The sequence below is a fragment of the Pipistrellus kuhlii genome, unplaced genomic scaffold, assembly GCF_014108245.1.
Source record: "Pipistrellus kuhlii isolate mPipKuh1 unplaced genomic scaffold, mPipKuh1.p scaffold_m20_p_12, whole genome shotgun sequence".
Lineage (NCBI taxonomy): Eukaryota > Metazoa > Chordata > Mammalia > Chiroptera > Vespertilionidae > Pipistrellus > Pipistrellus kuhlii.
The window spans coordinates 18,535,112-18,545,805 of NW_023425427.1; the positions used below are offsets into that span (position 1 = coordinate 18,535,112).

Below are 10,694 nucleotides of genomic sequence, written 5' to 3' on the forward strand. Positions count from 1 at the left end.
GTGTGGGCTGAAAGCAGTCCTGTCACCAATTAGGGGTTGGGGGGGAGTATGTGTGGCGTCGGGAGAGAGCCATTCCCAGGGAGGTGGAGGGCAGGAGCACGGTCCCAATCTGTGTTTGCGAATCTCGTTGCACAGCCCCCTCTGCGGGCCTCACCGCCCTTCCCCTTCAGCTCAAGAACGGGGCTGAGACCAAGATAACGACGCTAACGCCGGAAGCTTTTTCCTGCTCTCCCCAACACACGGGGAGTCCCAGCAGCCCTGGGAATAGGAAGAGGGTCTGTGTTCCCGTCTCATTCCTGCGCCTGGCCCCAAACCAGGAGGCCTGGGTGGGGAGAGCACGAAGGGGGACTCATGGGACAGTCGAGGTTGCCATGGGGGAGGAGGCTATGAGCAGGCTGAAAACTGACTAACCTGGCCCAGGGTCCCCTCCTTTGTCTGTCTGGGTCATACCTCCAGGTCCAGTCACCTTGACCCGCTTCCCAGAAGCCCCTGTGAAGAGCGAGGCTTTGCCAGGCTTCCTCACGGCGCTCAGAGCCAAGGAGGCCCGGCTGGGAGCAGCGGGGCGAGGGGAGAGAGGACTCTGGGAGCCCTGATAGTCATCTGGTCATGGCCCGCCGCTCGTCTCCATGGAGACGCCCCCCATAGCTGAGGAGGCACCTGGAATGTCCTGCCCACCACCTTCATTCTTCACCTCTCCGCTCAGGGTCACTGGCAGGGCCCGGCCGGAAACTGGTTGCCGGAGAGGAGAAGGTGGCCCGGCCTGAGGTGGAGGCGGCGGAGCTGCTGGCTCAGGCTGCGGGAGCTCTTCCTGTTGGAGGCGGCCCTTTCACTGGGGATTCCAGGCCCATGTCAGGGCTGCAGGGCGGAGAGGACCCCGGCCTGTGGACAAAGTCTCCCTGTTATCAGATGCGGGTTTACAGCTTGTATCACCTTTGGCTCTTGGAGGTGCGTGTGTGCCCACATACACATGAGGGTGTGCCTGAAGGACGTATGTGTACACACTCTCTCTCACACACACACTTACACACTCACTGACACACCTATGCACATTCATGTGCTACCCACTCATACAGGCATGGTCATGCTCTGACATTGTCTCACACTCATCCACACACTCAGATGCTCAAGCACACATAGATACACTCATGTGCACCCAGTGCACTGCCAACATTCCCATTCTAGCACACACACCTGTCCTTACACTGACACGGGCACACAGACACGCTCAGTGCTCTCATGCCGAATGCATACACATGTATTCAGCACTCACACTTGAACACACGCCTTCTCCTGTGTTGCCAGAAGCCACACTTCCACGCAATAAGTCTGACAGGCTGGAAATGTGCGTGAGAGGGTAGGTGCAGAGCTAGAGGGTAAAGAAACGGGGCCAGAGAGGCCAGGATGTGGGGTTGGGAAGCCTTTAGGTTTTGAGGTCACAACCCAGATTTCAGAGTAAGTGGCCAGGAAGCAGGAAGCGTAAAGAATGCGGCTGAAAAGTCCCAGGGTCTGGGCAGGGCACGTGACAGCTGTTGACAAATACTTGCTGAATGAGAGAACAGCTGAATTGAATGAAACCCCCATTTCCACCTGGTTGCTCTGCCTGTCTCACAAAAGTTTAGCGTTCTAGGCAGCCAGAGAGTCAGGGCCATCCATGTCCTCTATGACCTTCTACAGAGCAGGAGGCTGGATCTCCAGTACAGGTGACCTGTTTGAAGCTACTGGGCAAGGCAGTGGCCAGTCCAGGTTGGGGTCTCCAGTCTCCGGGTGCAGCTCCCAAGCCCAGGGATAACTAGTCGTAGAGAACTCACCGCAGCCCTGGCTGCTGGGGATGAGCAGAAAAGGACCCAGCTCTGGGCTGTTCCAGGATGTGGGCCCTCACCAGAAAAGTGAGGGACCTGCAGGGATCCCTTGAGGGGTGCAGGAGCAGTGAGACCAGCGGAACTCTGCACAAAGGCTCCTGGGAAAGGTCTCAGGTGCAAAGCAGTACCTCTGGTCTTTCTGCCAGAGGGCTTGAGCGTAATTCATTTATTTGTTTATTATTCCATCAAATATTTATTGAGGATCTATTTTACACCAGGTTGCAGCAGGTACCAGAAATACTATGAGCAAAATATATACAGTACCACGTAAGAAGCATCTAGATGCAAAAATTGGACTCAGAGTAGCTTGGGCAACCATGGTAATGGTTGGCTCACAGAATTGACAAACCAGATAAAAACTTCAGGAGAGGCTTGATCCAGCATCAACGTCGTTTTTGTTTCTCCTCTCTTTCCTCCAAGGTGTCAACCTCATCCTAAGCCCAGATCCTGTTGTGTTTCTAAGCACGAGGCAGTAGCTCCAGGCTACATGATTCTGGCAGGGAAGAGGGAGGATCTCTGCCCAGCAGACACCCAAAGGTGCACTCTGATTGGACCAGCTCGGTCACATGCTGGGTCACTAGACCAATCTGACCTGATTGGATTAGCCTAGTCACGTGTTCCGTGCAAGGTATGAGCACCAGCTGAACAAAATGGGTTCTAAGATGGAAACTGAACACTGTTAGGAAAGGGAAAACCAGAGCCTACCAAATGGTTTCTGTTTTCTTGGAACGTAAAGCCTAATTAGTGAAGGAAACGACAACACAATCAACCAAAGGAAACTGGGACTTGTGATATTTTACCGTGTGTGTGTGTGTGTGTGTGTGTGTGTGTGTGTGTGTCTGGGGGGCACCTATGTAGGACTGGCTACATAATTTGTAGGGTCTAGTGAAAAATGAAAAGGCAGGTCTCCTGATTCAAAAATTATTGAAGAGTTTCAAGATACCGTGTTTCCCCGAAAATAAGACATCCTCCGAAAATAAAACCTAGTGCATGGAAAGATAAGGCATCCCCTGAAAATAAGACCTAGCGCGACTTTGGGAGAAAAAATTAATATAAAACACTCTTATTTTTGGGGAAACAGGGAAGCAACCATATTAAATCAAGTGCAGGGCCCTTTTAAGGCCCAGCTTTCCTGCCCATAAAGCCAGCCTGTACCTCTATATTCAGACCTGAAGGATGAGAAAGAATTAGTCAGGTGGGGAGCTCCAGGCTACAGGTTTTTGTACAAACTGTTACCTCTGCCTGGAACACCCCACCTGGCTAATTCTCATCCTTCAGGTCTGAATATAGAGGTACAGGCTGGCTTTATGGGCAGGAAAGCTGGGAAAACTGGAGCTTGGAGTTCCAGCTGAGACTGGAAGGGTGGGTGGGGCCAGCTTAGGCAGGATCCTGATCAGGGATGATCTAGGAAACAGAAGCTGCCCAGGGCTCTTGCTTGGTGGCCCCTGTGAGCCCATCCACCACCAAGGCAGACCCCACCTTGGACGAAGACTAGATGCACAGTGAACAGGTCAGAGAAGTGTTTTTATGTCATAGAAGGTCTTCATGTTAGCAACAAACTGCTGAAGGCTTGGGGAGATGTAGAAAGCTTATTTGCACAGACCAACACACTCAAGTTGAATAATAGGCATCCCTATTCTTTTTAAAAAAAATGATTTCAGAGAGGAAGGGAGAGAGTGAGAGGGAGGGAGGGAGGGAGGGAGAGAGAGAGAGAGAGAGAGAGAGAGAGAGAGAGAGAGAGAGAGAAACATTAATGATGAGAGAGAATAATTGATCAGCAGCCTCCTGCACGCCCCCTACTGGGAATCAAGCCTGAAACCCAGGCTTGTGCCCATGACGGGAATTGAACCTGGGACCCTTCAGTCCACAGGCCGACACTCTATCCACTGAGCCAAACCAACTAGGGCCCTGTTCTTTTTGTTTGTTTGTTTGTTTGTTTGTTTTGTTTTGTTTTTCCCCATTGGTATTTATCCCCTCTAGACATCCCTGTTCTTGTAACTCATTTTGGCTCTTCCACAGTAGCAATTTCTCCCTGGCACCTTTTTCTTATTTAGCATTGCCATATAAATGCCCAAACCAGTAGAGAATTTTTAAAAAGTATATATTTTTTTTATTGATTTGAGAGAGGAAAGGAGAGAAAGAGAGAGACTTCAATGATAAGAGAGAATCATTGATTGGCTGCCTCCTGCAAGCCCCCTCCATGCACCCCTGGCCAGAATCGAATCTGAGACCCTTCAGTCTGCAGCCAAACTAGCTAGGGAAGTAGAGAATTTTTATAAAAATTTATTTGAGTCAAATGGAGAGCACAGTAACATGTGCTCTCTGCAGGGTGTTGACCCTTTACTAGTAGAAGGAGGGGTCGAAAGGGGATTTTTCAAAGATGTGTTAACACAGAAGCACGGAAACAATGGACAGGGCTTGTTTAAAGTGAAGATAAACCTTCCACTAAAGGAGTTACAGGCCCCGGCTGGGTAGCTCAGGTGGTTAGAGTGTTGTCTTCCTCCGACATGCTAAGGTTGGGGTTTTGATCCCTGGTCAGTGCACATACAAGAACCAACCAATGAGCCTGGCCGGTTTGGCTCAGTGAATAAGAGCATCAGCCTGCGGACTAAAGGGTCCCAGGTTTGATTCCTGTCAGGGGCACATGCCTGGGTTGTGGGCTTGATCCCCAGTGTGGGGCATGCAGGAGGCAGCCAATCGATGATTCTCTCTCTCTTTTCTTTACGTTTTTTCTTTCTTTTTTTTTAAATATATATTTTATTGATTTTTTACAGAGAGGAAGGGAGAGAGATAGAGACCTAGAAACGTTGATGAGAGAGAAACATCGACCAGCTGCCTCTTGCACACCCCCCACCGGGGATGTGCCCCCAACCAAGGTACATGCCCTTGACCAGAATTGAACCCGGGACCTTTCAGTCTGCAGGCCGACACTCTACCACTGAGCCAAACCGGTTTCGGCATCAATGATTCTCTCTTGTCATTGATATTTCTCTGTCTCTCTCTTCCTCTTCCTTCCTCTCTAAAATCAATGAAAATAAATTTAAAAATTTACAAAAAAAAAATCAACCAATGAATTCATAATTAAGGGAAACAACAAATCAATGTTTCTGTCTCTCTCTTCCTTCCTCTCTTTCTACAAAAAGAAAAAATCAATCAGTAAAATTTTTAAATTAATTAACTTAAAAAAGAAGCTATCTATTGCAAGGGAATAGCACTCTCTCCATGGTGATGCCACTTAATGCCTGTCGCCCAGTCTGAGCTTCATGGAATCAGGGAAACATAGGTCTGCTTGTGCAAGTCAGGCCTCATGTGTTGCAAGGAGCCCTGCACATGTTTGTAGGATGACTGGATGGGATTATTCAGACTCTGCGCTGCCCCCTCGCCCCAGCCTTGAAGCCCACCTTCCTTCTTCTCTCCTCCCAGGAAATGGCTGTGACAAAGCCTTACAAGGCCCAGGAACTTCTCATGGGGCCAGCTGTGGGAAGAGCTGATGGAATAAAGTCCTGACTAGGACAGCGGTGGCAAAAGGAGAGGTTAGGGTTCTCGGTGGACCTCAATGGGGGTTGATGTGGACCCAGGAGGCGGCGGCAGAGATGACACGAAGGCTCCTGCCTGGGCCCCTTGCTGGGCCAGGGCGCAGCCAGGAGAGGCACCCCGCCAGCCCTCCCGGCTGTGGCTGCGCCTGGAGATCTTATCTGGGCCTGGCTGGTGCCGGGACCTGAGTCACGGAACCGAGGCCTAGGAAACAGTTCCTGTGTCAAAACACAGGGGAGGGCGCAGGGTGGGCGTTTCTAGTTTGCCATCAGCACATCATCACCACCCACACTTCCTGCCACTCTGAAGTCACCTCCGTGGTCACCGCTCATTGCTGACCCTGTCACTCATCACCTGCACCATCATCCCTGCATCAGAGCCACTGCCCCTGTCTTAAGCTGTCACCTGACCCAGTTCCCAGCGCCTTCTCCGGCATTGCTGTCAGCCCCTGCGATCTGCACCAACCCTGCCTTTTTTTTTTTTTTTTTTTTTTTTTTTTACTATGCGGGAAGCTTATTAAAGTTGGGGACAGTAAGTACTGCTTACAGCTCCTTTTTAAATTTGTCTGGTAGGTCTTTCGGTTTTTACTGGAAGGCTCTCCCTAAAACATAACAAAACAAACAAAACAGAACAAACCAAACCCGGGGACAGTAAAACAAGAAAGGGCTTATGCAGTACAGCCCTCGCTCTCTGGGAAGTTAGAGAAAAGGGGGTGGTGGGAACAGGGGCAACTAGCTTGCGATAAGCTGCCGCTGCCTATTGCTCCCCAGGTCGCCAGTCTCGTGGGGTCCCTTAGGGTTCAGGAGATGCATGCCTGTGGGGAAAAGTGGGGGGAGAAGAGGAAGAAGGGAATGGCGGGGGCTGCTCCCCAGAGGGAGTGCACCAACCCTGTCCTTTTTTAAAAATATATATTTTATTGACTTTTCACAGAGAAGAGAGAGGGATAGAGAGTTAGAAACCGATGAGAGAGAAACATCGATCAGCTGCCTCTTGCACACCCCCAAGGTACATGCCCATGACCGGGATCAAACCCGGGACCTCTCAGTCTGCAGGGCGACGCTCTATCCACTGAGCCAAACCAGTTTCAGCCCAACCCTGTTCTTTATCAACTGCCTCTACCCCCAGCCCTGTCACCACCATTCCTGTCCCTGTCACCTTTCTGTCACCACCTGTCCCAGCTTCCATCACCTCTAGGTCCTCCGGACTGCCACCCTCTTTCTCCATCCCCTCTGTTAGTTCACCAGCACTGCCCAGCTCTGCCTCCTCCCTGTCAGTCATCAGCATCCTCCTTATCCTCAGTGCCTCCATATCCTGCATATCTTCCTGAAATGGGCGTTTCTCCTCTGGCATAGACTTCCAGAAACGTGTGCCCACCTCTGAGCTTTTGCCTCTTCCTTTCCATCCTCTGGCATCCTGTGGACTTCCCTTCCTGGAATGGCCGTGCTCCCTGACTTTGCCCTCTGCTCCGGACAGGCATGCTTCATTGATTAAATCAACTATTATTTAGCTTTTTAGAATTCTCTGATGTCCCCCCAGACTAGTACCTTCTCCCCACAATACACTCTCATAGCCCCCAGAACCTTGACACGTAACACTTTTGATCATCTACCTATAAATCATGTCATCATGTGTTTAAGGCCGTCTTGCCCACCGTACTGGACTCGCTGGGAGGGTAACTGGGTCTGTCTTGGTCACTGCCAGGCCCACAGAGCCTAGCACGCTATCTGGCTCCTGACACAGGGTCATGAATTTCTGTTGAGTGGATAAATACTATTTACTGAACACTTAACAGTGCCAGGCACTGTGCTAAGTGCTGTACACATATTAACTGCTCATTCTCTCTGGATTTTTGCCGTCCATTTTCAAGGGCGTTTTTTGCTGATTTGGCACAAACACTTGGAAACAATATGTGAAAACTATAAGAAATAAGAACAGATTGCTCACAAACAACACAACGCCTATTAATCTACAAAACCAATCCCCCACTCCCATATGGTGATAAGAAGTGATAAGGAAACAAGCTAAATAACCAATGACAGAGGGTGGATTAAATACAGTATGGTTTGTCTCTGAAGTTATGAAAATCATGGTTCTGAAGAGGTGATGATTATTCTGTAATGACATTAGGTGAAAAGGGCATTATGCAAACAGGCTTATGCAGAATTATTGTCAATTGGGTCAACAGAGAATAATGCTTCAAGGATGAAAAGGATCGAAAGGATTAATAGGTGTGTTGTTTCTGAATTGTGAGCAATCTGTTCTTATTTCTTATAGTTTTCACACATTCTTTGATGGGCATTATTATTATTTTTTTTTTAAATAACAAAAGCTATGCATTTGTTATAAAATAAACTGAAAAAAAAAACACAGAGGCAAAGGTAATGTTTTATGTGGAAGAGTCAGTGTTTTATAATCCTGTTTTACTTTTTGGTTTACTGGACTATAAACTCTATGAGGCAAAGCCTCGTGTCTATCTCCCAGCCCCAGGCCTGAATGAGTGACCAGTTAAATGTGGTGGTGCTAATTAAATGTACCCTTTCTGCCGCATCTCTCACTAATTTTTACTTTAATCCTTCAGGGTAACCCCTCTCTGCACAAGAGGAGTATTCTGAGGGCTGCCTTAATCTACAAAACCAATCCCCCACTCCCATACGTGATAAGAAGTGATAAGGATTTAAGAAATTCTTATCGAAAACATGAAAATGAGACCTGATTACGCACTAAGTCTGCTTTCCCCTTGTTTTGTGTTTCAGAGAGGGGAAAGTCAGACACCCTGGCCAGACACCCAGGAGGCACTTCTTCCTGCTCCAGCGCCCTCACAGTCATCATTTCTCAGTACTCCGCTCCAGGCTGGCCCCCCTGTCCGTCCCCAATGCCACTTCCTCGGTCCCAGCCACCACCATCTCCTGCCTTCATCACGGCAGCTGCCTCCTGACCAGATTCTCTGCTCCACTCTTGCTCCTCCCATCACAAATTCACTTTCTGAGCTACAACCGCACTGAGCTTTCTAGCACACTGAGCCGCCCTGCCACTCCTCTCTTTACAGCCCTTCAATGACTCCCATCCCTCTGAGGAACAAGTGCAAGACAGATCATGATCTGTCCCAGGCTGCCCTCTCTGTCATGCCCATGTTCCTCCCCCACTCCAGACACACAGATTTCAGTGGCGGCATTTCCCATGCTCCTGCTGGGCCTTTGCATGCAATTTCTCTTCTTCAGGGGAAAACACCCATTCTGTCCTCATTCATTTGCCTGGCTGAGTACTTCTCACCTCTCAGAATTTCCCTTCCTCCAGGAAGGCTTCCTGATTGCCACTCTACCCCCCAGTTTGGTTCAGTGCCCTTCCTCTCAACTCCCATAGGCCCCTGTGCTTATTACTTCTGATATCTAATTTCTATTTTTCTTCTATATTTTTATTGATTTCAGAGAGAAAGGGAGAGGGAGAGAGAGAGACAGAAACATCAATGATGACAGATATTCATTGATCGTCTGCCTTCTGCATGCCCCGAACTAGGGATTAAACCTGTAACCAGGCATGTGTTCTGACTGGCAATCAAGCCATGACCTCCTGGTTCATTTGAGCCAAACTGATGATAATTGTTGAGAGGGGAAATCTCAGTGGATTGAGAAAATGCTTCAGGAAATGGCAGTTTTACTATTTTTAAAAAATATATTTTAAAATTGAATTTTAGTGCTTTTATTGTGTGTGTGTGTGTGTGTGTGTGTGTGTAAGAGAGAGAGAGAAAGAGAGAAACATTAATTGGCTGCTTCCCACACATCCTGCCAGAGCTTTTTATTGATTTTTAGAGAATGTGGAAGGAAAAGGGAGAGAGAAATATTGATGTGAGCGCCAAAATTGATGGCTGCCAGAATCGAACCAGCAACCTGAAGAGTAGGGCCCAACCAGCTGAGCCACACCGGTGAGGGAACCACTTATTTTATGTTCCAGAATCAGAGGGGAGGCCACAGGAGCTTACATAGAATTCACTGGTGCTAGATTAGGGAGGCAGGAGAAAGCAAAGCAAGAGAAAGTAAAGTGTGTGTGAATCTGAGGTTCTCTGAAACTGGATAAAAATTAAACCGGATAGATATGTACTTCATTTATATTGGTGGCTATCAGATAGTTAGCAGTAAACAACACAATAACAGTAACAATGAGGGGTTTTGTGGTCTGTGCTCTGGGGCAGTGATTATGTCCTGTGGGATCTGGAAAAAGGAAGTTATGATGACATTTCGTATGTTATCATAGATGCAAAAGGACAGTGGACAGGCTCCATTAAGGTAAAGATTGACCTTTGTCAGAGAAGATACAGGCCTAGGACAGAACTGCCCACTCTAACTTTCCTTTAGAAAGTTTAATTTCAGCTGAAACCGGTTTGGCTCAATGGATAGAGCGTCGGCTTGGGGACTGAAAGGTCCCGGGTTCGATTCCGGTCAAGGGCATGTACCTGGGTTGCGGGCATATCCCCAGTAGGGGGTGTGCAAGAGGCAGCTGATCGATGACTCTCTCTCATCGATGTTTCCAACTCTCTATCTCTCTCCCTTCCTCTCTACAAAATCAATAAAATATATTTAAAAAAAAAAAAAAGAAAGTTTAACTTCACACCATCCTATACGGTTACTTTTGGTCTTTGAGTCTGTAAGGCCTGCCATGCAGGCTTCTCCTGAGTTTGTAAGGTTTAGTATGTAGCCTTTATTTTGCCCACACTTCCCCCTTTTAGTTATATGACTTATAACTTCAAATAAAATATTTTTAAATTGATTTCAGTGAGGAAGAGGGAGAGAGAGATAGAAACATCAATGATGAGAGAGAATCATTGATCAGCTGCCTTCTGCATACCCCACACGGGATCGAGCCCACAACCCGGGCATGTGCCCTGACCAGGGGTTGAACTGTGACCTCCTGGTTCATAGGTCAATGCTCAACTGCTAAGCCATTCCAGTCAGGCAGCATTGTGACTTCTTATTTACTCACCAGCTTCCCCACCTGCCCTCCCTGGCTGGGACTGTGACTTGTTTTGCATTGGCATCTGGTACCTACCACATGGAAGGGCTTCCATGGCCATTGAATGAATGAATGAACAAGTAGTGAATGAATCAAGTACTCTTGTAGGAACTGACTAATACTTTTCTTCTTCTTCTTTTTTTTTTTTTTTAATATATATATATATTTTATTGCCCTCACTGGTTTGGCCCGATGGATAGAGCATCTGCTTGTAGATGGAAGGGTCCTGGGTTTGATTCCTGTCAAGGGCATGTATTTTGGTTGCAGGATCAATTCCTAGTAGGGGTTGTGCAGGAG

General features: G+C 48.1%; 1 non-coding gene across 1 annotated transcript; it reads left to right on the forward strand.

The window, feature by feature from the left end:
• The first annotated feature begins 5,929 nt into the window (after nucleotides 1-5,929).
• On the forward strand, nucleotides 5,930-5,993 carry LOC118716837. Its single transcript, XR_004987288.1, has one exon. It is a non-coding gene; the product is annotated as a U7 small nuclear RNA (small nuclear RNA).
• The last annotated feature ends 4,701 nt before the right edge of the window (nucleotides 5,994-10,694 follow it).